Consider the following 26,507-nt stretch of genomic DNA (forward strand, 5'->3'; position numbering starts at 1 on the left):
GACAGTGAAAAAGAAGGGTTAGTATTCTAATAGCTAAAGAGCTTCCTTTAATAACTGAAGCAGAATTAGTAGATAATGAAGCAAAATTTACACTATTAAGAAGATACTGCTTAAATAAAAAAATAACAATAGCTAACATTTATGTTCCTTCAAAAACTGATCACAGAGATAAGAAAGATAATGGACAAAGTAGTAACCTTTTATCAAGTAATCTTTTGCGTGGGTGGGAATTGGAATGTCACATTGTCTAGATCTGCTGTAGACACAGGGCTCAACAGCAATGTACTAAGCAATGAAAGAATGTTCCGGAAGAGTACCATGAAAGTTTTTAGCATACAAGATGTAGCAGAGTTAGGGTAAACTAATTTTTCTGCCAGATACTAAATCTAGGATCCAAAAGTTATCTATAGTAAAAGGAATATGCTTTTACAGTGGATTACTATAGCAATAACCCATGCCTGGGTGTGGGTAATGCTGGATTTACCCACGGTTAGCGTATTTTGGTCACCCTCGGGACCAAACAAAGCCAACTGTGGGTAAATACAGCATTACTCACACCCAGAAGTGGGTTATTGCTATTATACCATGACATTATTTAAGAAAAGAAACTATTACTTTTCTTAAATAATGGCATAGTATAATGCCTGTTTACTGCCCTTCCGCAGATGTCTGGCATCTGCGGCAGTTCTGATGTACTGCGCGCCTGCGCAGTACATCAGAGCTGTGGGCAAAAGCAACGGAGAAAGCAAGATCTCCGTTGCTTTTTTTTTACTGTTTTCGCTATGTTAAATGGGTTTAACATAGCGAGACAGTTTTAAAATAAGCAACGGAGATGTCTGTTGCTTATTTTAAAACTGTCTCGCTATGTTAAACCCATTTAACATAATGCAACAGTAAAAATAGCAACGGAGATCTTGCTTTCTCCATTGCTTTTTTTTTAAAACCTGTCTCGCTATGTTAAATGGGTTTAGCATAGCAAGACAGCTTTAAAATAAGCAACGGAGATCTCCGTTGCTTATTTTAAAGCTGTCTCGCTATGTTAAACCCATTTAACATAGTGAGACAGTGTTTTAAAAGTAGAGTTATACTAATGGAAAAAAGTCCAGGCGACCGGACCTTTTTCCATTAGTATAACTCGATTTACAATGTGCACGCTGGCCAATCAGCGTGCACGTTTTGGGGGGGTCATGGCATAATTAGACATCTTACTCATAAGAATATCTGATGAGTCAGCAGTTGTGCTATGTATTGTTGCACCTAAAGAAAGAACGGAATGTAAACACTGAAAATTCATCTCTTACTTTCTAAACTAACTAACTTTAGAAGAGGGTGAAAAAATGAATTGAAAGCAGTAGTGGAGTAGTGGGAGAGTTTGAAATCAAAACTCAGCCAAGATACAGAAAAGGACAAAAGAAATGTGGATAAAGCGGAATAGGAATACTTAAGAAGGGTATATGAAATAAAGGAGCTAAAGTGAAGAAATATTTGGATAGATTAATTAATTATAGAGAAATGGCAATTCAATCAGCTTTGTTTGAAAATACACCAGGGACTGACACATCCAGAAAACAGACTAAGAAAGCAGATGGTAGAGAGGGGGATAGCAACATTATCTGCTAGTATGAAAACAAACTCAGAAAAAAAGCCAGTGAATTTATCTTTGGGGTAAATTTCAGTTACTGGCTAGTAAGTGCAATATCTGGATGGCAGCAAAGAAGAAATTCAGAGAACCTAAAGGAAAATCAGCCATAAAATGTGAGGAAAAAACACCACTGACTGGAAAAAATGTTCCAGTAATCTAGAGGAAAAAAAATAAATGAAATGTACTCAGAGCTGATTAAAATAAACAAAAACACTGAAAGAGTGTATCACCTCAAATAATAAAAGGCTAGAAAAACTGGAAGAGGCTTTAAACAGATTTTCAGATGAGCTGATAAATCTCCAAAATCAGAGGCTGAAATGAAAAAAAGGCTAGCTGAATATGAGACTGCTCAAGAAGATATGTTTTAAAAATGGTAGAATTAGAGGATAGAGCACATAGGGAAAACCTGAGATTTTCTGCTGTACCAGAGAAGCTGGAAAGAACCCACTTTACTATAGGTTCCATAGGTTCATAGGTTGATACTAGGCTGTTGGCCCTAGGGCCTATACAAGCCTAGCCATAACAATTCCCTGGCTATTTCTTCCCATACTATTTACTTCCCTGACATGATCCCCGGGATGAACTTCCTTTCTCCCATACAATTGTCAAGGTTACTTTTGAAGAGGGCCAAAGAAGCACTCTGCTTGACATGTAATTAATTTTATTAAAACACAAATAAGCACCTGTACTGGTATTCCAGAGCAGGAATTGTTAACTGAAAGGGCACATTGTGTATATGCTCCAAACCTGGCCATGAAAAATCAGTTAAGACCTTTAATAGTAAAGATACAAAACTACCAACAGAAATAATTGATTCTGACAAAACTGTGGCAGAAGGACAAGGTACTAAAAGTTGGAGACAGTGCAGTGTTTTTGAAAAAGGATTACTCATTGTAAACCAGGCAGAAGAGGAGTAAATATATTCAGCAATCAGGAAATGTTAAGAGGGAGATCTGAGATTCAGGCTGCTGTAGCCAACTATTTTCAGAATATTTTTTCCTGGAGGATAAAACTAAGTTTTTGATGCAGAACATGCTAAGGACAAAATACAAAAGCTTGTCAAACAATAAAGTGAGCTTTCAAACAGAAGGGGACTCTTCTTCTTATTTGTCTGATAATAAAGCTCGTAGAGGGAGTATGCCAGTGAAACCTTTTCCAGTGTTCCAAGTAAAATGTTTGAGAGACAGAGAAAAGCATAGGAGTTTACTAGAAGAAGCAGGAGTATAGTTGAAATGAACCAGAGACTAAAGCTGGAAGGTGGAGATCAGCATGTCGAAAACCAGCAACTCAGAAATTAATGAATAAATGTGAGATTACAAAGCATCAGTCACGTTTGTGAAATATGGCTTAACAAGAAAACCTGGAAATATTGGACTTTTTTAACTTTGTTAAACTTGTTGGGGGCTCCAAAACATATGCCGTACTTCATGTCATTAATGTTTGGAAGAACATTAAGGAGATGGGAAGAGGAAGGAAATATGTATCTGTAAGTAAAACAAGTTTTATTCTTAACAGTATTTTTATAAATAATGACATATGTTGCATGTTGCTAAGTAAAACATTTTCAATTTCTTTTGTGTGTTACAGGGATACTAAAGTAACAGGTACCATCTTTTTTTTTCCTTCTTTTTTCTTTTTTTTCTTCTTGTTCAGTTTTAAGAAATGTGGCCACTGCAATGTAAAAAGAGAAGAAATTCTGGACAAAAGCATATTTATGATAATAGTATGTAATCTTAAAGTTGCTGAGGTGAGAGACTGGTTTTAAAAGTATACAGAGCATTGATATATGTAAAATTGATATACTTTTTCTTACTTTTGCATGGAGGAATGACTGGATCAAGTGCCTTGGCTTGATCTACAACAGGTTTTAAGTGAAAGCGGTAAATAAAAGAATATTGAATGTAATGAAAAGTTTTTTATGTCATAAATAAGTGTTCACAGGGCAACTTGAGAAGCTTGTAACTGTGTATCTGGCTGTCATGTTTCTATGGAGACAATCTAATAAGAGGGCAATAAAAACAGAATATTTTTCCTTCAGTGGCTAAAAGATAATGTTTTCTGAAAGCATTCAAGTTGTTTTCTACATCTGGGAGAGAAATAAAGATAAGACAAAACAGACAGCACTTAGTGTAAGAGAAACACGGGCTGTACCGTGCCTCTTAGCATGGATTACCTTCATTATAAGTCAACTAATGCCTGTGAGTGTAGCTGTCAATCTGGAACAATTGTTCCTATTAGGAGGGTTAATCTTCATTATTCGAAGATGTACTTAGGTTCTGAGGATGTGCTTTTTGTTTGTTTGAGGGGTTTTGTTAAAACAAAAGTCTTTTAAGATGTGACATGGTTTCAAATGGACATGATAAGAAACAACTGCATAAAAGATCAACCTGTCAAACAGTGTATACATGTAACATAAAAGCTGTTATACACAACAGGTTGGAGTAATAACTTCTTGTCATATTGGCAACACTTTCCATTTTATCTTTGAACATGAATGGTCTCACAGGTATATACAAAAAATAAAGTATAGTTAACTATATTAAGAAATGCAGAGTGCAAATAGCTATGCTACAGGAGACACATTTAGAAAGAACTGAGGATGTGAATTTGATAAAAAAATTCAATTGAATTGAAAAACAAACAAATCTTTCAGGGGAAAAATAAAAAATATACAATATGCTAGTTATATAACTGTGCACAGTGTTAAACTAATACTTTGTTGTGTGTGCACACCCTTAAACTAATACTTTGTTGAAGCATCTTTTGATTTAATTACAGCATTCAGTGTTCATGGATAGGAGTCTATCAGCATGGCACATCTTGGCTTGGCAATATTTACCCACCCTTCCTTGCAAAAGCACTCCAAAGCTGTCAGATTGTGAGGGCATCTCTTGTGCACAACCCTCTTCAGATCACCCCACTGATTTTCTATTGGATTAGGTCTGGGCTCCGGCTGGGCCATTCCAAAAATTTAATTTTCTTCTGGTGAAGCCATTCTTTTGTTGATTTGGATGTATGCTTGGGGTCATTGTCATGTTGAAAGGTGAAATTCCTCTTCATCTTTCTAGCAGATGCCTGAAGGTTTTGGGCCAAATGTGACTGGTATTTGGAACTGTTCATAATTCCTTCCACCTTGACTAAAGCCCCAGGTCCAGCTGAAGAAAAGCAACCTCAAAGCATGATACTGCCACCACCATGCTTCACAGTGGGGATGGTGTTCTTTTGGTGATGCTAAGTGTTGTTTTTGCGTCAAACTTACCTTTTGGAATGGTGGCCAGAAAGTTCAACCTTGGTCTCATCAGACCATAACACATTTTCCCACATGCATTTGGCAGACCTGATGTATTGTTTTGCAAATTTTAGCCAGGTCTGGATGTTTTTCTGGGTAAAAAAAGGCTTCTGTCTTGCAACCCTACCCCATCATCCAGACATATGGAGAATACAGGAGATTGTTGTCACATGTAGTACACAACCAGTACTTGCCAGAAATTCTTGCAGCTCCTTCAGTGTTGCTGTAGGTCTCTAGGCAGCCTCCCTAACCAGTTTTCATCTCATCTTTTCATCAATTTTGGAGGGACGTCCAGTTCTTTGCAACATTACTGTTGTCCCATATTTTCTCCACTTTTTGATGACTGTCTCCACTGTGTTCCATGGTATATCCAGTGCTGTGGAAATTTTTTTGTACCTTTCTCCTGACTGATACCTTTCAACAATGAGATCCCTTTGATGCTTTGTAAGTTCTTTGCGAACCATGCTTTTGCTGTAGCAGGCAACTGAGTAAATGTCAGGAAAATCCTACTACGACAGCAGAACTTTATTTGGGATTAATCAGAGTCTCTTTAATTGAGGGCAGGTGTGTACCCAAAAAGACTGAATGCTGTAATTAAATAAAAAGGTGATTCATCAAAGTATTTATTTAAGGGTGTGCACACTTATACAACCAGCTTATTGTACATTTTTTATTTTTTATATTTTTCCCCTAACAGATTTGTTTGTTTTTCAATTGAATTGCATAGGTTATATGTCACATTAAAGGTGGGAAAAGTTTTGAAATTATTTATTGTGGTCTCATTTTTATATCACAAAAACATGGCATTTTAACAGGGATGTTTACACTTCCTATATCCATTATATATATATATATATATATATATATATATATATATATATATATATATATATATATACATATGTATATATAAAATGTATGTATGTATGTATATGTGTATATATGTAGTTGCTCTCAAGAGTAAAATAAAGAAGGAGATGTAGTGTCATTATGAAGTTATTAATGCCAACTGAATGGTTGAATAGTATGGCTACTGTTGCAAAGAAAGACAAAAGTTATATTTTTGTAGATCTGAAATCTCTGAATAGTGATCAAAGGAGACCACTATACAATGAAGTATTTAGGATTATGGGTTAAAAAGGATTCTGTTATGGCAGCTAAGGATATGTTGGAAGAGGCTAAACAAAAGATAATACAAAAACAGAGACTTGAAGCTCTTGTTTATGGATGTAGATATCAAAACACAAGCAGTGAAAATGTTTTAGTCTCTTTAACTTTATATATAGGTCAGGTATATTTTTATCAACCAGTGTAGAAGTTGTGGACAGTAATTAATAAGGATTTGAAAGATTTTATCTGGGAAAGGAAGAGGGAAAGCATCATGTGGGATAGGTTGATCCTTCCTTTAGAATAAGGTGGTTTAGGATTACCAGATTTGAAGGGATATTTCAGAGCTACACAATCAGTGCCCACGTGCATAACACAAGCAGAAAGCTGTAATTCAAAGTTAAGAGGGATGATATTGAAGCAGTAGGGAAATTCAAGAATTAATGAGAGAGAGAGGGATTTTGGATGCAGATCCTAATGGAGAGTAACAACAGTCATACAGAATATTATATTTATAAAGTAGCAGAAAGTATTTTAAAAACTAAACTAACATGAGGGTAGTAAAAAGAGATTCTACTGACAGGGATGATTGCAATCAGGGATACAGAGAATAGGCAAGGGGGGCTGGACTCTACTGAAGGAAACTGGCAAAGGAACCAAGGTATTGAGAGAAAACAACCAGAGATGGAAAGGTAACTGAGTGGGAAGACACCAAGAAGATATTTGGACTGCAGGTGAGAGACTGGCTTCCCTACCAGGGATTGATATCAGAATATAAGCAAAAAGAAAGGGATAGGGGAATCCTAAGTGAAAGACCTGCTCTGGTAGAATTTTAGATGAGTTTAAAACTGAGGCTGCTGTTAAAAAGGGATAATTTGTAGGGGATATTAAATATTGTACACTAACAACAGAATTTAAACAAGAAGGTTAGAAAAGATTAGGAAGGGAAACTAGATAAGCAATTCACAATAAAATAGTGGGAGAACACATGTTTGGCTCCTAAACATGCAACAAAATCTTGAAGATTTAAGATTTTTTCTTGGAAAAGTTTGCATAGGTTTTTTTATAACCCAAGCAGACTCCAAAGATTATTTATCAGGTAGATGGCATATATTGGAGGTGTGATGAGGAAGAAAGGGGTAACTAGGAACATATGTTTTGGGAGTGTAATAAGCTGGCAGACTTTAAAAATTCTCTGCAGAGTACTGATTTAGAAATATTGGGTGAGCAAATGGGTGTAACTAAGGAAATTATTTTTTTTTACCTGGAATACAGGATCTGAATTTCCTAGGCATAGTAAAGCCTTGTTAAATTTAATTCTGGTGGCTGCCAAAAAAACAATTACTCGAAAATGAAAATTAAAGTCTAAACCAACTTTATTTGAAGTACTGAATATTTTAACAGAGATAAAAGAACTGGAAGTGGGATCTTTAGAAAAGGTTAGGAGCAAATTACATAGAAAATGGAAATTGTAGGAACAATACATACAGAATAATGTTTTGGAAGAGGAGAGAGGTTTAAGAGAAAGCAGGAATTGGTCATTTCATAAAATGGATTGATGATAATCATATAAAAGAATATATGTAATGTGCAATGTTTGTAACTGTGAACATGTTAATATGGTTTGTTTTCTTTTATATAAATATGTTTGCCTTTGTCTTAAGTGATAATTCAATAAATGTGTTAAAAGTGAGTGATATGCATTGCTTACAGTTGAAAATGTAGTGCTAAAAATACCAAATTTTAAGCTCTTTTCAATACTAGAAGTAAAGCAGGGTTTCTGGCAGATAAAGATAGATACATGTGTGTACTAATAGTGTGGATGTAATATGCCATTATGAAAGTACAGATTCTTAAGACTTGCATTTTAAATTTCATCAGCACCGGAAGTATTCTAAATAGGTGCTATACTTGTAATTGAAAGCTTTGAAGTTGATACAAACATAACTGATCTATAAGAATAAGATCATACACATGGGAAGCTTGAAAAGAGATGATACAGATGTTGAATAAATTAAGACAGTGTAATTTGAAGTTAAATAAACACAGATGTTAAATAAAAGTGAGAAGTCTCAAATACACATGCTGTACTGTAATGTCAGAGGGACTGAAACCTGATGCAGTAAATGAAAGAAGAATTATGTGAATGCCAAATAATGAAGAAATGCAGCCTTATTATTCTTTCAAGGAAAAAATAGGCTGTTGAATAACATTCATGCCATAATAAGAATCTAAAAGAAAAAATCTGAAGGTAATGCTACTCAATGCTAGAAGTCTAAACCTCAAAATGCACTCTCTCGAGGCACTCCTAAAATGGAGAACATCGATATCTGTGCAGTAACTGAGACCTGGTTCAAGGCTCCAGAGAGCACCCCTGCAATACCAGGCTACAACTCTTACCACACTTTTCGGCCACCAAACCAGGACCGAAACACTAAAGGTGGAGGAGTGTCAATATTCACCAAGGATATTCACACCACCAGGCTAGTTGGCCAACACAATGTGTCTGAAATTCTCCAAGTGCAACTAACACTAGGTAAGACTGCAATCCAAATTGTAGCTTGCTACAGATCCCCCACCATACCCCAAGATTCTCACTACACCTTTCTAAACATACTGGAAAATATTAAGATAGAACCAAACACCCTAATACTGGGTGATTTTAACTACCCTGCCATTAACTGGGAAAACTACTCATGTCCCAACACCTTTAAGAACGGTTCTTGGAATTCATAAATTCCAACGCCCTGGATCAACTAATCCATAGTCCCACCAGGGCTCCAGTATCCTAGACCTGGTCATTACCAACATGGGAAATCAATGCTCTATACCTATGGTCACCCCTCGTTAGTCAGGTCTGATCATAAGCTAATCACCCTTAACATCCACATCCCACCCCACCCCCAGTAAAGAACCACCATAAAAACTTCTCCAAAGCCAACTTCATGCTACTCAAGTCAGAAGTGACAAACTTCATGACACCCATGCAGACGGGAACTGAAAGTTCAACTGCTGAATCCTACACTAAGGCACTGTACGAGCACATCCACTCATGCATGAATCGTGCCATCCCAAATAGAACCAAAATGCACTCATCCAAAAAAGGAAGCCAATCTGGAGGTCCCCTGCCATAAAGAAACTTTACAACAAAAGGAAGAAACTTTTGCAGAAAAGAGGAAAATCCCAGGATGCAAAAACTCCCTTACTAGCCTCAGTAAGAAACTGAGATGCCTCATAAAATCCTCCAAAGCTAGTTATGAAAATAAAATTGCCAAAGATTCCAAAGACAACCACAAAGCATTCTATAACTATGTCAAGAATCTAAATGGCAATGCTCAGATCTGCTCTGAGCTAAAACAGAATGGCATTAAATATACTGATCCGAAGGATATTGCCAATATCCTGGCAGATCGATTCAGTGCCAACTTCACCCCCTCTCACCCCTAAATGGCCCATCTCAATACCAGAAGATTGCCAAATTCCAGTAATAACGGCCACACAGGTACAAAACGCACTCTCTAAAGCCAAGAATACAGCATCCATGGGACCAGATGACATCCCGGGCTGTGTACTACATGAACTACAATATGAACTGGCACCTCACCTAAGTGTCATGTTTAATCATAGCCTCACCTCAGGTTTCGTGCCCACTGAGTGGTGCAGAGCTACAGTTATCCCAATCCACAAGGGGGATCCACCTTGGATCCCGGAAACTACCGTCCCATCAGTCTGACAAGCCTTATCTGCAAGGCCATGGAGCGTATTATCATGGAACTTATAAACAAAGACATTGGTAACCTTCAAACACTGGACCCCACCCAGTTTGGGTTTGTGAAGGGCCGATCTTGTCTCCTGAACCTGATTGACTTCTTTGAATCAGTCTCCAGAGCCATGGACAAGGGTAAGGTGGTCCACACAGCCTATCTAGACCTTGCCAAGGCCTTTGACACCATCCCCCACTCTGGAATCATAGATAAACTTACTAAGTTGGGCATTAATCCCTATGTCACCCAGTGGGTTGCTAAATGGCTTACTGATAGAACCCACACTGTAAAAGTAGCCGACTCCAAATGCAGCTCCAGACAAGTGACAAGTGGAGTACCTCAGGGTTCAGTCCTGGGGCCGCTCTTGTTTGGCATCTACTTCTCTGAAGTACAGGTCAACACTAAGGGACTCTGGCTAACAAAGTTTGCAGATGACTGCAAACTGGGAGCCATTATTGAATCCCCAAATGATGTGGATACTCTACAAAAGGGCCTTACAGAAACAGATGCTTGGTGCCAGAGCCATGGGCTCAAGCTCAATGCCAAGAAATGTATTGTTATCCCCTGTGGGAAAAAACATGTATCCATGAATTACCATATAGGTGGCAGTACACTAAACACAGAAAGTGTGATATGAGACTTAGGGACACAAGTGGACAGTGGTCTCACCTTCAATAACCACATCGCCACAACAGTCAGGAAATCCTTCTATGTGGCACACCTCATCACGAAGTGCTTTTCATCCAGAAAAAAGGAGGTCATTGTCCCACTGTACTCATCCCTCATTAGACCCATTATAGAATACAACGCCCCATTTGGTATGTACCTCTCAAGACATCTGCAACAACTGGAAAGGCCTCAGAAATACCTCACTAAAAGAATCACAGGCCTAAAGCAGATGCCCTATGCTGACTGCCTTAAAAAACTCCAGCTATACTCTGTCACATATCGTCTACTCAGAGGCGATCTCTGCTTAACATACAAGGTCATATCAAACCCAGAGCTGTTGGACATGCTACACTTAAAGAAATCCCAATCTCTCAGAGCTACACGCTCCAGGGATCTAAAACTTGTCATCACAATAAACAAAACATGCTGGAGGGATAGGTTCCTGACCCAGAGACTCCCCAGATTCTGGAATAGATTACCCATACATGTCAAGCAGAGTGCCTCTTTGGACCTCTTCAAGAGGAACCTTGACGATTGGATGGGAGAAAGGAAATTCACCCCAGGGATCACGTCAGTCACCCTGCTAGACAGGGGTCCAGGAAAGTAAATAATGTGGGAAGAAATAGCCAGGGAATTGTTATGGTTAGGCTTGTATAAGCCCTAGGGCTGATAGCCTAGTACCAACCTATGAACCTATGAACCTATGAACCTATGCCAGATAATCTGTGAAAAAGAAAGGGTATAAATTTGATCCATTTCAAAGAAGGCATTTGTCTCATCATTTCATTTTTTTGTTTTTTACCTCTTTGGCTACTTTACTTGGTGAGACATTTACAGAGCACAGTAGGGACATTTTTTGTGATTTATGTTTCGATTATTATTCAACTTTCCCTGAAATAATCAGACAGTAAGACACATATAATTCAAGAATAATCCGTGTATTCAAGTGTAAGTTCTCCAGAAAGGGGATATCTGATACTTTATCTGACAGTGGCCTGCAATACAAATACCAGGAATTCAGAACACTTGTGTTTGACAGGGAATTCATATGTATAATATTTGGTCCATATGATCAGCAGTCTAAAAGACAAATAGAAAAATCCATCTAAATTGTGAGCAATTTTATGAGCAAGAGTAGTAGCAAAAGCAATGGGAACTGACATCTTGCAGTTTTAGAATATAGGAATAATCCATTACAAGGACTCTGGCCCTTAGTATCTCACTTGTTAATAGGTTGAATATTGTAAAGCAAATTAACTACTTTAGCTGTCTACTTGATACCTGAAAATCAATATAAAGTAAAGGAAATACTTGGAAAGAAATCAGAAGAGAATGTAAAGCTGATATGCCAGAAGCTGCATGCAATTGTGGGATTTACAGGTCAGAGATGAAGTATGAATACAGAAGCCATGAAGAATTCTCTAGCTTGAAAATGAAGTAGTCTGCAAAGTAGCCAAAGCAAGATCCTATGCTGTTCATGGGAAAAAAAGAAAGTCATATAGAAGGAAGTGCAGACATTTGCATAAGATAAGCATATCAACGTTTCAAGGAAAAAGAGGAATATGAATCATCACAGCCAGTCCTGTCACAAAAAAAAAAAAACAGAAACAGTGAAGACTGTGATAGTTAAGAGATGCAGAAAAAGACTTCTCAAGTCATGTGGCCAAGAAAAAGCTGTAATATAATAAGAACTGTTTCAAAGGAAGATCAGATGCATGACGTGAATATACCTGTTAATACTTTTAATGTGAGAACCCCATGTCAACTTGTTGTAGAATGGAGGTAAATTTTGCAATGATCACTGTAATGTATCACATGCTACCTCAATTATACTATATAATACATTTTGGTACCGGTCTTATAAAAATTGCAGTTTATTATACACAAATGAAATTAATGCAGGTTCTTCCAAGTAAAACCAGAGTCTCATGGTTAAATTAATGCACAGCAAATACCTTTAATGCACATGTATGTTGCTGGAAATTTTAGGCTTCATCTTCAAAGCCTTCCTTTGTTGTGGTTGATTGGTCTCTTATAGCCACAACTCTGGACACACATTCACTTTCTACAAAGGACAAATGCTCTCCCTGACTGGTCTTTTCTCAGCCCTTATTTTATATTACATTCAATAGCTCATTTAAAAAACTCTTCATAATTCTGCTATAAACATTAGTTACACAACTATTTACACACTTTGGATTACTTGTTCTCTTCCAAATAGTAAAAAAAACTACCACTCTAAGCTACAACTGCATTCTCCAGCTTGAATCTGGTGGTGTCGTGCCTGCTGGACAGACTGTGTGCCCAAGACAAGTCATCCACATTGTTGAACCTCTCTTGTATTAGACTTTGAACTTAAGGCCAACCTTCAGAACTTTTTGTGATTCCATATTGTTGTTGGAGCCATTATAAAATGATTATTGTCTGTTACGAAAGTGAACCATCTCCCATTCAGATAGTATACTTTTGGGACCTAGTGCCCACTTGATGGCTAGGCATGTCTTTTTTTAAACAGGGAATATCTAGCCTCTGCTTTTTATTTATTTATTTATTTATTTTTACAGAGGAAACATATTGGATGCTATGTTCCATTATGTGTTATGTGACCCAAACCCACCTCCAATCCATCTGTGTAGACTATAAATTGTTTATAAATTCATGAGATAATAGTACAAGCTTTGAGCATATTGTTTTCTTCAAATGCCTAAAAGCAGTGTTTGCTTCTGTTGTCCATTTTAAGGGGCATATTCCCCTTAGTCAGGTTTGTGAGGAGCATGCTGTCATTGCAAGTTGAAGATGAACTTCCAGTAATACTACACTAACCCCCAAAAGGATCCTTTTTTATTGGTTTCCGGAATAGCCCAGTTTTTTACCATGTCTACCTTTTCTTTTAGGGTTTAACAGTTCCTCTCTCTCTATGACATAGCTGGAGCATTTAACCTCTGTCATGCCTCCTAACTTTCTCTTGGAAGCATTCACAGTTAGTCATGCTTTATTCAGGGAGTCTAGTACAATGGTCCATAGCTAGATGTTAGTCATAATTCTTGAAGTACATAATAATATAATCTAGTCATAATCTGCAGAGTACATAATATTGTCTAGCTAAAAAGCAGATTAGTTAGTGTTGGGTTTCAAGCTTTGTCCATTTTATCTTTTGAAGGTAGTTGGGGAAACATGGATCACTATACTGGAACAGTCCCTTTGGTGTTGAGAAGACTGTATTTTCCTTAGCCTCCGCTGATAGAGAGATTTGCCAATAACATTTCTCCAGGTCTAACATTGTTAAGAATATTGCCTTACCAAATATTTCTATTAATTCATTAGCCCTAGGCATAAGGGTAACTGTCAAATTTTGAAATACTGTTCATCTTCCTTAAATCATATGTTTTGGGATTAACACTGTGGTTCTGTTCCCCTCATTTGGACTCTCATTATTCCTAGACAAAGAATTGTTTCTTACTACTTCTTGTACTACCTTTCTTAGTGACTCTACTATTCGGCAAGCTTTTAAGATAACTTTCTTTCGCAAACTATTCTCTGTACATTGTTAAGCCAAATTTGCTCTGCCAGTCAGTTATGAAAATGCCTGTTTGTTTTATAACAGAAATTAGTTTATGTTTTGTTGTTATGAATTGGACTGTATACTATATATCTGAATTGCAGGCACAAAGTTCAGTTTTCCTTATTTACAAGATACACTAATCTGCTACTTATCTACTGCCAAAGTTTGTACTTCTTTCCATTGTTTCAGAATGTTTATATCTAAAACTGGTTTTCCCTTATATGTCTGTCTGTCTGCCTAGTCTGTAGTTTACCTCATTTTTTTCTTTTATTTCAAATTGAAGCATTTATTCTAAATCTTGTTTTCTGAACTTGGGAACAAAGCCAGTACGTGGTTTCCAGCTGTAAATTACCTGGTCCTTGCATTGTACACTCCTTATTATATAGTCTGAGCTGTTTCCATGTGTCCTCATACTGTAGGCATCACTACATTTAACTGATCTTGCAATCAGTTTTAATTGGGGGAGGTCTTCTTCCCACATTTCTCTGGCAATAACTAATTGCCCATGAAGGTGCTTGTCATATAATAATTCAAAAGGACTGAACCCAGTTAAGACTTGTGGCATTTCATTAATGGCAGGAATGAGGTACAGTATTTTTTTGTAACAAATAACACATATGCCATAGGCAATTTTCCATTTATGTAAATGAAAATAAACCATACCGACACAATTTTAGTTGCAAACATTATTGCATTACAAACCTTGCTGACACAACCATAGCTGCAAACATTATAAATCATTTATGATATATCCGGTCAATGTCTGTCAAACATTACATAGCTCATTCATATCCTGCCTTCTTTTAAACCGTATTCCTCCTCTGCATGATCCCACAATTCCCATTTTTCCTATGTAATTTGCTGCTACACTTTTCTAAAGATCCCAATTCCAATTGTTTTATCTGTGTTAATATCTTTGCTACTTCTAGTAAAGTTGGTTTAGTCTTTGATTTCCATTTTCTAGTAATTCCTTTTTTGGCAGCCATTATAATTAGACTCAGCAAGACCTTTCTATGTCTAGGCAATTCTGATTCTGTATCATAGCTAAAAAAATAATTGCCTTAGTCACACTAATCTGCTCACCCAGTATTTCTGACAGAGCAGTCTGCAGCAAATCTTTAAAGTCTGCCAACTCATTATACTCCCAGAAAATATGTTCCCAGTTACCTCTTTCTTCCCCATCACACCTCCAACATTTGTGATCCACCTTCTTCCAATTTCTTTGGAGTATACTTGGGGTATAAAAATACCTATGTAAACACTTCCAATCAAAGATCCGAAATCTTCTAGACTTTGTTGCATATTTGGTTATCCAGTCTCTCTTTCCAAGCCTTTCTAACCTCCTCTGATTGATTCTTATAGTAACCATACAATATTTTATATAGTCTACTAATTATTCCTTTCTTAACAGCAACTTCTTTCTAGATTCTACTAAAAACTCTAACAGTGCTGGTCTTTCATTTAAGACCCCCCTATTTCTTCCTCTTTGCCTGTACTCTGATATTAATCCTTGATAGAGAAGGCAGTCTGTAACCTGCAGCCCAAATAAGTTTTGGTGTCTTCCCATTCTGTTGCCTTTCCCACTTTAGGTATTTGCTTCCAATACCTTGTTTTCTTTGTCAGTTTTCTCCAATAAATTCCAACCTCCTTTTTTCTATTTTCTGTATCCCTAATTGCAGTCATCCCTATCGGCAGAATCTCCTTTCCCCATTAACATGTTGTCTTAGTTCTTAGAGTACTTTTTGCTGTTTTATGAATATAATATTCTGTATGATTATTGCTGTTCTCCTTAAAGGACTTCATCCAAAATCACAGCCTCTCCTTTTTTCCTGAGCTTCCCCCATTTCATCATCATCACTTTCTAGTTTGAATTATAATTTTCTGCTTGTGTTATGTATGATGACATGAGGTAGTGCCATCTGTGCCAGGGAGAGTAGAGCAGTGCATGTGTAACATATGCCAGCATAGCTAGCTGGAGTTTTGTAAAGCATTTATGTCATTTGACTATCACAATGCTTTGTACAGATGCTTGTGTTAAAATGTATCTGTAAAGTTGCTTGTGTTAAAAATGCATTAACAGTCCTGTTGGACAGATAAGAGATATACACGTATTTAAGACAGTATTATTATAACTGATTAAAGGTGTGCATTTTAACAGAGAATTCTGAAAGGGAAGATGTTAATCTTAGTCCAGCAAATTTTGAAAAATAGGTTGAAAATTAAATGGGTTGGTTTAGGCCACAAAAATTTTATCTTATAGGTCTGATTGTAGCCAGAGACAAAACTATGTGGGAAATCCACGACTAGGAATCGTACTGTATTTTCCTTAGGGCTAAACTAATTGCTATCTTGGAAGGATGGAAGTTTTTAAACAGTTTTATAGCTTTCAGATGCTGCAACATATATTAGCAAAGCTCTGGGTGTGTATTGTACTAGAGTCAGATGACCAGATGTGATGTCATTCTTTAACCAGCAATGAAATAATTTTTTAGATATTAGTGAGAGATATTCTGGAACTCTCACAGCAGCACTTTGTTTTTTGGAACCTAACAGGAAAGATCTCTCACAGATATATCACATAACCTCACACCTCATCCTGCCTTGCTATAGTAAACAACTCAACATATTTCATCTTGCTTTGCTTTAGTAAGTAACCAGGGAATAGTAATTCATTAGATCAGTCAGAAAAACATAGTGAGATTAGTTAAGTATTGTTTTTCTGTTTCTGTGTGAATCTATCCATGTGTTTTATTTTTATTAGTTTCTGTGATGAAACTCTGGTGTTTATTGTAACTAAATATTCAGTATTCTTATGTTTTCTATTTTATTATTTATTATTAAATATATTTATACTTTTCATTGTGGCTGGTCTTTTAGAGAATACTTTTAATATTTTAAGAGTATTTATGCTTATTTTAGTGACAGTGTGGCCTCATCTGAAAGTCTTGCTACATTGGTCAAAGTCTACCATTTGTATTAGTATTAATTTTACTCAGTATAATTGGGTACCCTTGTAAGAGCCTTAGAGTAGCTGACTGGTGGCAGCATAATTACCTTATAGTCTGTGCCGAGGGGGCACAACTGGTAAATCTGTACCAGCCTTTCCCAGGTGTGTGTCAGTGAAAATCAAATATCCAAGTGTGTGTGTCAGCTACTTGGAACAGGGACACAGAGCTCCAAAGTGGTCAGTGTGGAGTCTTGTTTGGGGCCTGGAGATAAACAGAGAGTCCATCCTCAGGTCTGGAGGGTGCACCCTATGAGCTCTTAAGGGAAATCATGCTTGGTGCAGAGAGCTGCATCTGAAAATACTGTGTGCATCCACTTTTGCTGTTAGTGGCCATCCCTCATCAGTGTCAGTGGTGAGGATTGAGGCTCCTTGATTACTGGCCTGGAGTAGGGACTGTCACACTATGTATAGGAGCCTTAACTGTGTTGCTCTGAAATCCCCTTCAAATCAGGTAATCCCAGTCTGCCTTGTTCTATTGGAAGAATAAGCGTATACCACTTGACTCTTGCCATCTTCCCCCTCCCAGATAAAATTCTTCAGCTCTTTATTCATTGCTATCCACAACTTCTCCTCTGACTGATAAAAATATGCCTAACCTATTTATAAGACTAAAGGGACTAAAAACATTTTAACTGTTTGTATCTTATTATCGATGTGCATATAACAGAGCTTCCATTTTTCTCAGTTTTTGTATTATCTTTTGTTCAGTCTCTTCCCACACATCCTTAGCTGCCACACCAGAATCATTTTTAATCCATACTCACAAATACTTCATTTTATCCCGTCACTATAAATTTGGATATTGTTGAACCAATTTGTGTGTGGGTACATAATTTACCGCTATTGCCTTTGTTTTAGCTTCATTAATTTTGCATCCTGAAAAGATTTGAAACTGTCTCAATATGTTCCTCAGCACTGTAATGTCCCTTTCTGGTTTTGTCAGGTATAAAATAATATCACCTGCAAATAGGGCCAGCTATTCTTGGCTACCATACCAATTATATCTTGAATTTCTGAGTCCATTATTTTCTTTGTCAGTAGTTCTAAATATAATGCAAATAACAAAGGGGAGAGAGGGCACACCTGTCTGGTTCCACTGCTCAAGCAGAAATTATGAGAGGACCCCACCCACTTTAATTTTCCCCTCTGATCCCTCATGTATCCTCCTAATTAACCTTATAACTTTATAAGGGAATACAAATGTTTCCATTGCTCTGCTCATAAAGTCCCAGCTTATTCTGTCAAATGTTTCCTCTGCATCAAGAGCCACCAGCAACAGTGGTATTTTCTTACATTCTTCTTCCCTTTGGATCATCAGTGTTTTATTAATGTTGTCTAAAGTTTGTCTCCCCTCCATAAAACCACATTGATCCATATCTAAAAATGTTGGCATCCCTTTTGTTATTCCTTTAGCCATTATAGACAAAAACACTTTATAATCATGCTTACTATTGAAATATGCCTTTATAAAGCTGGATCTGATGGATCTTTACCCTTTTTGGGTATTACAGCTATCACAGCTTTCTTTCAGGATGTTGGTACTTCTCCTCCTCTTAAAGTACTATTAAATGAAACCTTCCAGATCTTTTTCAGTTTTTCCCTCCCAGCTTCCAAACTTCCGCAGGAACACCGTGTATTCTTGGGGAATTTCCTGTAGACTGGTTATACATCACCAATTTTATCTTATCTCCTTATATCCCATTAGTAACTGAGCCTTCTCTACCTCTAACCTTGGCATATATAATTCTTCCATAAACATTTCCATTTGTACTTTTTCTTGCTTTCTTTATGTCTGCTTTATACAGACTTTCATAGAATTTCTGAAATATTTCTAATACTTCTACAGGATCTCTTGTTATCTTCTTTGTTATAGGCTCCCTAAGCTCGGTGACAGCTCTTTCTACTTTCTGTTGCCTAGGTCATGCAAAAAGCTTTTGTGCTCCAAAGTTATTTTCCAAAACAGTTGTCTAACAGTAATATTTCTAAACTCATGCATATTATTGCAGTAATCCCTTATTTTCTGTTTAGCATTCTGCAGTTGCTCTTCTTCTTGTTCTTGTTTTGCTAGATTTCCCCGTATTTTGCAATATTTTAACATTTGTTAGTCTCTCTAAATTATTGTTACTTCTTAACCATATCTGCCTTTCTTTTATTTCCACCCTATGTTTAAAATGCCCAGTAATTTTATCCCACTTTGTAGCTACATTTTCAGAATAAATCTCTATCTTCTGTAATAGCTCCTTAATGATTTCCCCTACCCATTCTTTAAATTCCTGTCTTTTCAACTGATTGGTGGGAAAGCACCAGTGTCTCATTTTCATTTCATTACTCTATGTTTTTATTTTGGTTATTGGTGCATCATCTGAAATAGTTACTTGGTGCATATCAAGACCTTCAGTTAAATGCACACGTTCCTATGAAATGTAAATTCTGTCTAGCCTAGCCCAGTTTTTCTATCTTAGCCAGTAGTATGTAAATTCACTCCGAACTCCTAGTACTGAATTCACATCTTCCATGCCAAATATTTTCATACATTTCATTAAAAATCTTCCCTACTTTGTTATATTTTCCCTTCTGGGCCCCCAGACAAATCTTCACTGTTGCAAATCAAATTCCAGTCCCCACCTATAAGTAATATTCCTTGCTGAAAGCTGATTATTTCTCCTAGAATTTTTTATAGCAGTTTTTGGTGGAATATATGTAAATACCAGTGCAATCCTCCTCCCTTGCTAGTAGCCCCTTAGTACTACAAATCTACCATTATTGTCATTTTTATCCTCTTCTATCACTATTGGAGCTCCACTTGCAATTAGTATAGGTGCTCCTCTCTTTCTTTGCTCCAGGTATTCTGCTGAATAACCATCCTGAAAACCTTTCTTTACCAAATTCACATGTTCACATGTTCATTTCTTTCCAAGTGTATGTCCTGTAACATAACTATTTGGTCAAACCCTCGCTGGTTAGATCAGACTATAGACTAATCATTCTGGATATCCACATTCCGCCCCCACCCCCAGTCAAGGAAACCACCATGAAAAACGTTTCAAAAGCAAACTTCACGTTACTTAAGATCGAGGTGGAAAGGTTCACAGCCCCCATGCTATAGGACAATGCTGTCCAAGCTGCTGAATCCCTTACAAAGGCACTCTATGAGCACCTGCAAGAATGCATGGATCATACTATCCCAAGCAAAACCAAGACTCACTCCTCCAAGAAAAGGGAACCAGTCTGGTGGACCCCTGCCATAAACAAGATATACAACAGAAAGAGGAAACGTGCAGAAAAGAGTAAAATCCCAAGAAGGAAAGACATCCCTGATCAGTATCAGCAAGAAACTACGATCCCTCATAAAATCATCTAAGGCTAACTTTGAAAGAAAAATTTCCAAGGACTCCAAAGATAACCACAAAGTGTTCTTTAGCTATGTCAAGAACCTAAGTGGAAACTCTCAGACCTGCTCTGAGTTAGCACAGAATGGCAGAAAATACACTGAACTGACTGATATTGCCAACATTCTGGCAGACAGGTTTAGTGCAAACTTCACCCCATCTCACCCCCTAAAGGGCCCATAACCATACCAGAAGAATGTAGTGCCCCGGCAATCACTGATACACAGGTTAAAACGCCCTATCCAAAGCCAAAAATACAGCTATAATGGGACCAGATGGTATCCCAGGCTGTGTCTTACATGAGCTCCAAAATGAACTAACCCGTCACCTAAACACACTGTTCAAACTCAGCCTCTCTACAGGCTACGTACCCATAGAGTGATGCACAGAAACAGTTATCCCGCTCCACAAAGGTGGAGCCACAACAGACCCCAGGAACTATCACCCTATAAGCCTGATTAGCCTGGGCTGCAAGGCTATGGCGTGCATCATCATGGAATTCATTAACAGAGACATTGGGAACCTCCAAACATTGGACTCTACCCAGTTTGACTTTGTTAAGGGCAGATCGTGCCTCCTAAACCTGGTGGACTTCTTTGAAACAGTTACCAAGGCTTTAGATGAGAGAAAGGAGGTCCACACAGCCTACCTAGACCTCACAAAGGCTTTCAACACCATTCTCCATTCTGGTATTATGGACAAGCTCACCAGCCTGAACATAAACCCCTACGTCACGAGATGGGCTGCCAATTGGCTCATGGATAGAACCCACACAGTGAGAGTTGCAGGCTCTAGGTCTGACTCTAAATCAGTTACAAGTGGCATCCCCAGAGCTCAGTACTGGGACCCCTCCTGTTTGGTATATACTTCTCAGAGGTACAGGCAAGCACAGGAGGACTATAGCTGACCAAGTTCGCAGACGACTGCAAACTGGGGGCCATAATTGACTCTCCAGCTGATACAGACATCCTCCAGAAGGGTCTCACTGAGATGGATACCTGGTGTCAAAATCATGGCCTCAAGCTAAATGCCAAAAAGTGCATAGTCATCCCCTTTGGAAAAAAAGTACTCATGAAATACCACATACATGGTAGTCCCCTAAATACAGCAAATGTAATAAAGGATCTGGGGACCCAAGTAGATAGTAATCTCTCCTTTGATAATCATATTGCCAAGGTGGTTAGAAAATCCTTCTATATAGCCCACCTAATCACAAAAGGGTTCACATCTAGAACAAAAGATGTTATTGTGCCCCTCTACTCATCACTCATCAGACCCATCATAGAGTACAATGCCCCATTTGGGATGCACCTTACAAGACACCTACAACAGTGGAAAGACCACAGATGTACCTCACCAAGAGGATTACTGGCCTCAAACATATGCTCTATGCAGCCCGACTGAAGAAACTCCAGCTGTACTCGGTTGCATACCGCTTACTCAGAGGTGATCTCTGCCTGACATACAAGGCCATGTCCAACTCAGACTTGATGGACGTGCTCCACTTAAAAAAAAAACAAATCCCCAAGAGCCACACGCTCTAGGGATCTAAACCTCACCACAATGATAAATAGGACATGCTGGAGGGATAGATTCCTGTCCCAAAGACTCCCCATACTTTGGAACAGGATTCAAATCTATATTAGACAGAGCCCCTCACTAACACTCTTCAAGAGAAACTTTGACAAGTGGATGGGAAACAGAAAATGTACCCCGGGGATCACTGCAGTATCTCTGCTGGATAGAGGCACAGGGAATTAATGGCTCTGCTGGTCCGAGGCACAGGGAACTAATCTAAGGGGGTGGCAAAAGCCAACACATTCTGGCTAGGGTTATAGATGCCCTCAGGCAGATAGCCTAGTACTTTCCTGTGAACCTATGGACCTAATATATTTCACTACACTTTCTTTATTGTATTCATCTGTGAGACCCTTAATGTTTAAAGACATCATAGAAAGCATTATATTCTTTAAAACAATTTATTCCCACCTTTTATGTATAACATTTTTTGTTAAATGCCTAGTCTCATCTTTTGTGGTACATACATGTACTGTTTGGCAGGTTAGTCTTTTATACAGTTGTTTCTTGTCATATCCATTTGAGCCTATGTCACATCTTACAGAACTTTTTGTTTTATTGAAAACCCTAAAACAAATAGAAACACACTCCCAATACCCTCCAAAATCTATTAACTTACTAACACACAAAACTATGTACATCTTCAAACATTAAAGTTTTACCCTGCTAATAGAAATAAAAGTTCCAAACTGACAGCCACACAAAGATTTGAAATAACCTAATAGAAAGGTTATCCATACTAAGACTCATGGTATAGCCTGTGACACTAGTAAGTGATGTCTGGGTCTGTCTTAACTTTTATCTCTCTCAGCTGGGAAAGCACTTGAATGCTTTCAGAAAAACAGACTTAAAACTGCCAAGCAGCCCTTTGTTTGCTAGAAAAAAAGTCCTTGTAATATTCAATATTCTTTTTCATTTACTTGCTTTCTCTTAAAACTTGTTAGTAGATTAAGTTAATGACCTTAATCCAGTCATTCAGCTATGCAAGAATGAGATAAAGCACACTATTTTTCTTTGGCATGCTCTTATAACCATATATATTTTTTACATTGCAGTGCCTACATTTCTTAAAACTGAACAAGGTCAAAGAGAGAAGAAGGGAGAATGAAAAAAAAAGAACAGGAACACCTATTTACATTAGTATCTCTGTTACAATTAAAAATAACTGAAAAAATACTTTATAACGTGCAATGAAAATCATACCATATCGAAACAGTACTATTAAGAAAAACATTTCTTTTACTTACAGTTAAAGTTTTCCCTCTTCTTCACCTCTCCAGAGTATTTTTCTGAACATTAATGACATGAAATAAGGCATATGCTTTAGAGTCCCCTACAAGTTTAACAAAGTCCAAAAAAGTCCAATATTTCCATATTTTCTTGTTCTGTCATGTTTTACAAATATGATTATTGCTTTGTAATCCTACAATTATTCCAGATTACTGATTTAATTCTCCAAAAATTTATTACATGAAGTAGAGCATATGCTTTACAGTCCCCTACAAGTTTAACAAAGTCAAGAAAGTCCAATATTTCCAAATTCTCCTGTTCTATTCCTGTTCATCTCCATCTCCCAAACCCTGTCTCTACTTCATTTCCAATGTACTCTTGATTCTTCTAGTCAACTCTTTTGCTTTTTCCCTCTCTCAAGCATTTTCCATTGAAACACTGGAAAAGGTTTTACTGGCACAGTCTCTCTCTGTGGTCTTTGAAGAACAAGAACTAGAATCTCCTCCTGTTTCACAGCTCATTTTTGTTAGACAATCTTTTGTATTTCTTCTTTAGCAAGGACTTCATTAAAAAAAGATTTTGTTCCTCCAGGGAAAATATTTTGAAAATAGCTGAGTGCAGCAGTTTGAATCTTATGCCTGCCTCTCAACATTCCCTGAATAATGGGATACATTTACTCCTGTTCTGCCTGGTGTACAATGAGTAATCCTTCTCTGCAAACACTCTGCTGTCTTCCACTTTTTGTACTTTGTCCTTCTACCACAGGTTTGTCAGAATCAACTCCTTCTGCTGGTAAGATTGCATTTTTACTATTAACGGTCTAGCTTGTTTTCTCATAGCAAGTTTTGGAGCATACACATGATGTGTCCTTTCAATTTACGACTCCTGCTGTGAAATAATAGTCCAGTTACTTATTTGTGCTTTCATAAAATTAATACAGTCTGTTCCTTCCAGCTTCTTGGGTACAGCAGAAAATCTCAGGTTTTTCCTATGTGCTCTGTCCTCTAATTCTAATTTTTTTTTAAATATCTCTTCTTGTGGTCTCATATTCAGTCAGCCTTTTCTTCATTTTGACCTTAGAGTTTTGCAGTTTTATCACCTTATCTGAATATCTGTTTAAAGCTTCTTCCATTTTTTTCCAGCCTTTAATTCTTTGAGTTGATATACTCCATCAGTGTTTCATTTCTTTTAGCCAAGTCTATGTGCATTTGCCTTATACTTTCCTCTAGGTTATTGGAAGTCATGTCTGGAGCTTGCACTGCTTTTTGCTGAGCTACTGCAGTACTCTTCCCAGTCAGATTTTTTTCCCTTCAGCTTTTGTAGCTGATTTTCTTTTAGGTCCTCTGTATTTCTTTTTTCCTGGCATCTAGGCAGTAGACTTACTAACCATTTAGTGAAATTTACCCAGAAATCCAGGTCCACTGACTTTCTCTGCTGAGTTTCTGTTTTCACACTGGGAAAGGTATAATTATTCTGTTACTCAATGTGCAGCCATCTTGGAAGTTGAATGGGGTATAGTACTGACTCTTCCCATCTTCCTCAATAACTTTTTTTTGCATGGCCTTTAGCATTTAGTTAGAACAGTCCATCGACCCATCCATTTGGAAATGATACACTGAGGTTTTGGCTGCTTTACCCTAAGTCATTGGCTCAATTGGTGCATTACTCTGGACATAAAGGTTGCCCCTAATCAGGAGTATTTCTTTAGGTATGTTTATCCTGGAAAACAATATGATTAATCCTCTGGTCAGGTTATAGATTTAGCATTAGTGTTACGTATAGGCATGGCTTTAGAGTATTTTGTTGCATAGGCCAAAATAAATATATAAAAGTACAATGAAATCCATTTGTGGTTTTACCAATGGCCCAACAATGACACTGCAATATGTATAAATGGCACCTCTGAAATTGGTATTGGAATCAAAATATTTTTAAAACCTGAATGAGGGGTTGTCTTGTGTCACTTAGAGAACTCAGCACTAAAGTTCTTAATTTATTTCATTATTTCAGACCAGTAAAACCTTGCTAGAATCCATGTTTTAATCTTCACCATTCCTAGGTATCCCCAGCACATGGCTATTTGCTAATCTAATTGTTAGGTTTCTGAAAGTCTTGTGCACCAGCAGTTGATATAATACTTCCTCTCTACCTTACTTACTCTGTATAACAAATCACTTTGTAACTTAAGCTATGGGTTAGAAGTTGAAAGATTTTGTTCAGCTTCTTCCCTTATAGCCTTAGTTATATTTTCCCTTACTCTGCTCAGTGTCATATTTCTGCTGGTTTTTTTTTTTAAATGTAATCAGCCTACCTGAAGATCGGATAACGCAAGGTTTCCTCAAGCCCAGCATGTCATGAGGTAGAAGGCATGGCCTCCTTCCCTGTTAACAAATGCACTAGAGTGTCAGTGTCTAGCTCTTCTGCTAGAAATGGTAGTTCATACCAGTGTTCTTGTGTCACTTGCTGTCTGTACTTTAAATTTTCTTGTTCCCTTCCTTTATGAACATGAGGCATAGACCCTCTTTCTTTTTCTTAAAGTTCCTATATTTTGGCTGAACAGGAATCTCATTAGGGCTTTGTTCAAGGTGAATTTGTCCTTTAGTAAGTACTATTTTATCCTTTTTCTTGCCTTCTCTATGTTGCTTTCTGTTGTCTCTGGGTTAGTGAACGCCACCCTTTCATTTTTTTTCTCTTTTGTAGGTTGCTCTCCCTGTGTAAGGGATTTATTTTCAGTTTTACTTTTTTCTTACTTACACATAACCATTGTCTAGATTCTTCCTTTATTTGAGGTTTCTTGCTTTATACTGACTATATTGTCCCCCCCATCTTTATCTACCCTGATGAAATCTTTCTAATCGTTACATTTTTATTCTCAACACCCATCTGCTGCTTAAAATTCTCCCTTTCCAGTTCATTCGGTTTTAGGCGAATGGAAAGCTTAGAAACCAGCTCAGATGGTGCATTGTCCATACTTCCTAGCTTAATTTCCTTAGAATACATCATTTAGTGAGCGTTTCCTTATATTTACTTCTGCTAGTCACTTCAACTCCCTGTTCTGCAACATTTCCAGGCTGCTAAAACATTTCAACTCGCTGCTTTGCAATATTATAGTTTGTAACTCCACTCCACCTACTGGTTCTGTCAGATATCATTTCTAACGTGTCACTTTAACTGGTGTAGGTTCTTCCATTCTTTGTATACTTGGTAACATTGTCATATCTTTAGGGCTTTCTAAGACTATGCCTTAGTCTTTGGTTCATAGTTTCTGGT

Source organism: Protopterus annectens, chromosome 3.part1 (assembly GCF_019279795.1).
Source record: "Protopterus annectens isolate FY-2018-M chromosome 3.part1, PAN1.0, whole genome shotgun sequence".
NCBI classification, from domain to species: domain Eukaryota; kingdom Metazoa; phylum Chordata; order Ceratodontiformes; family Protopteridae; genus Protopterus; species Protopterus annectens.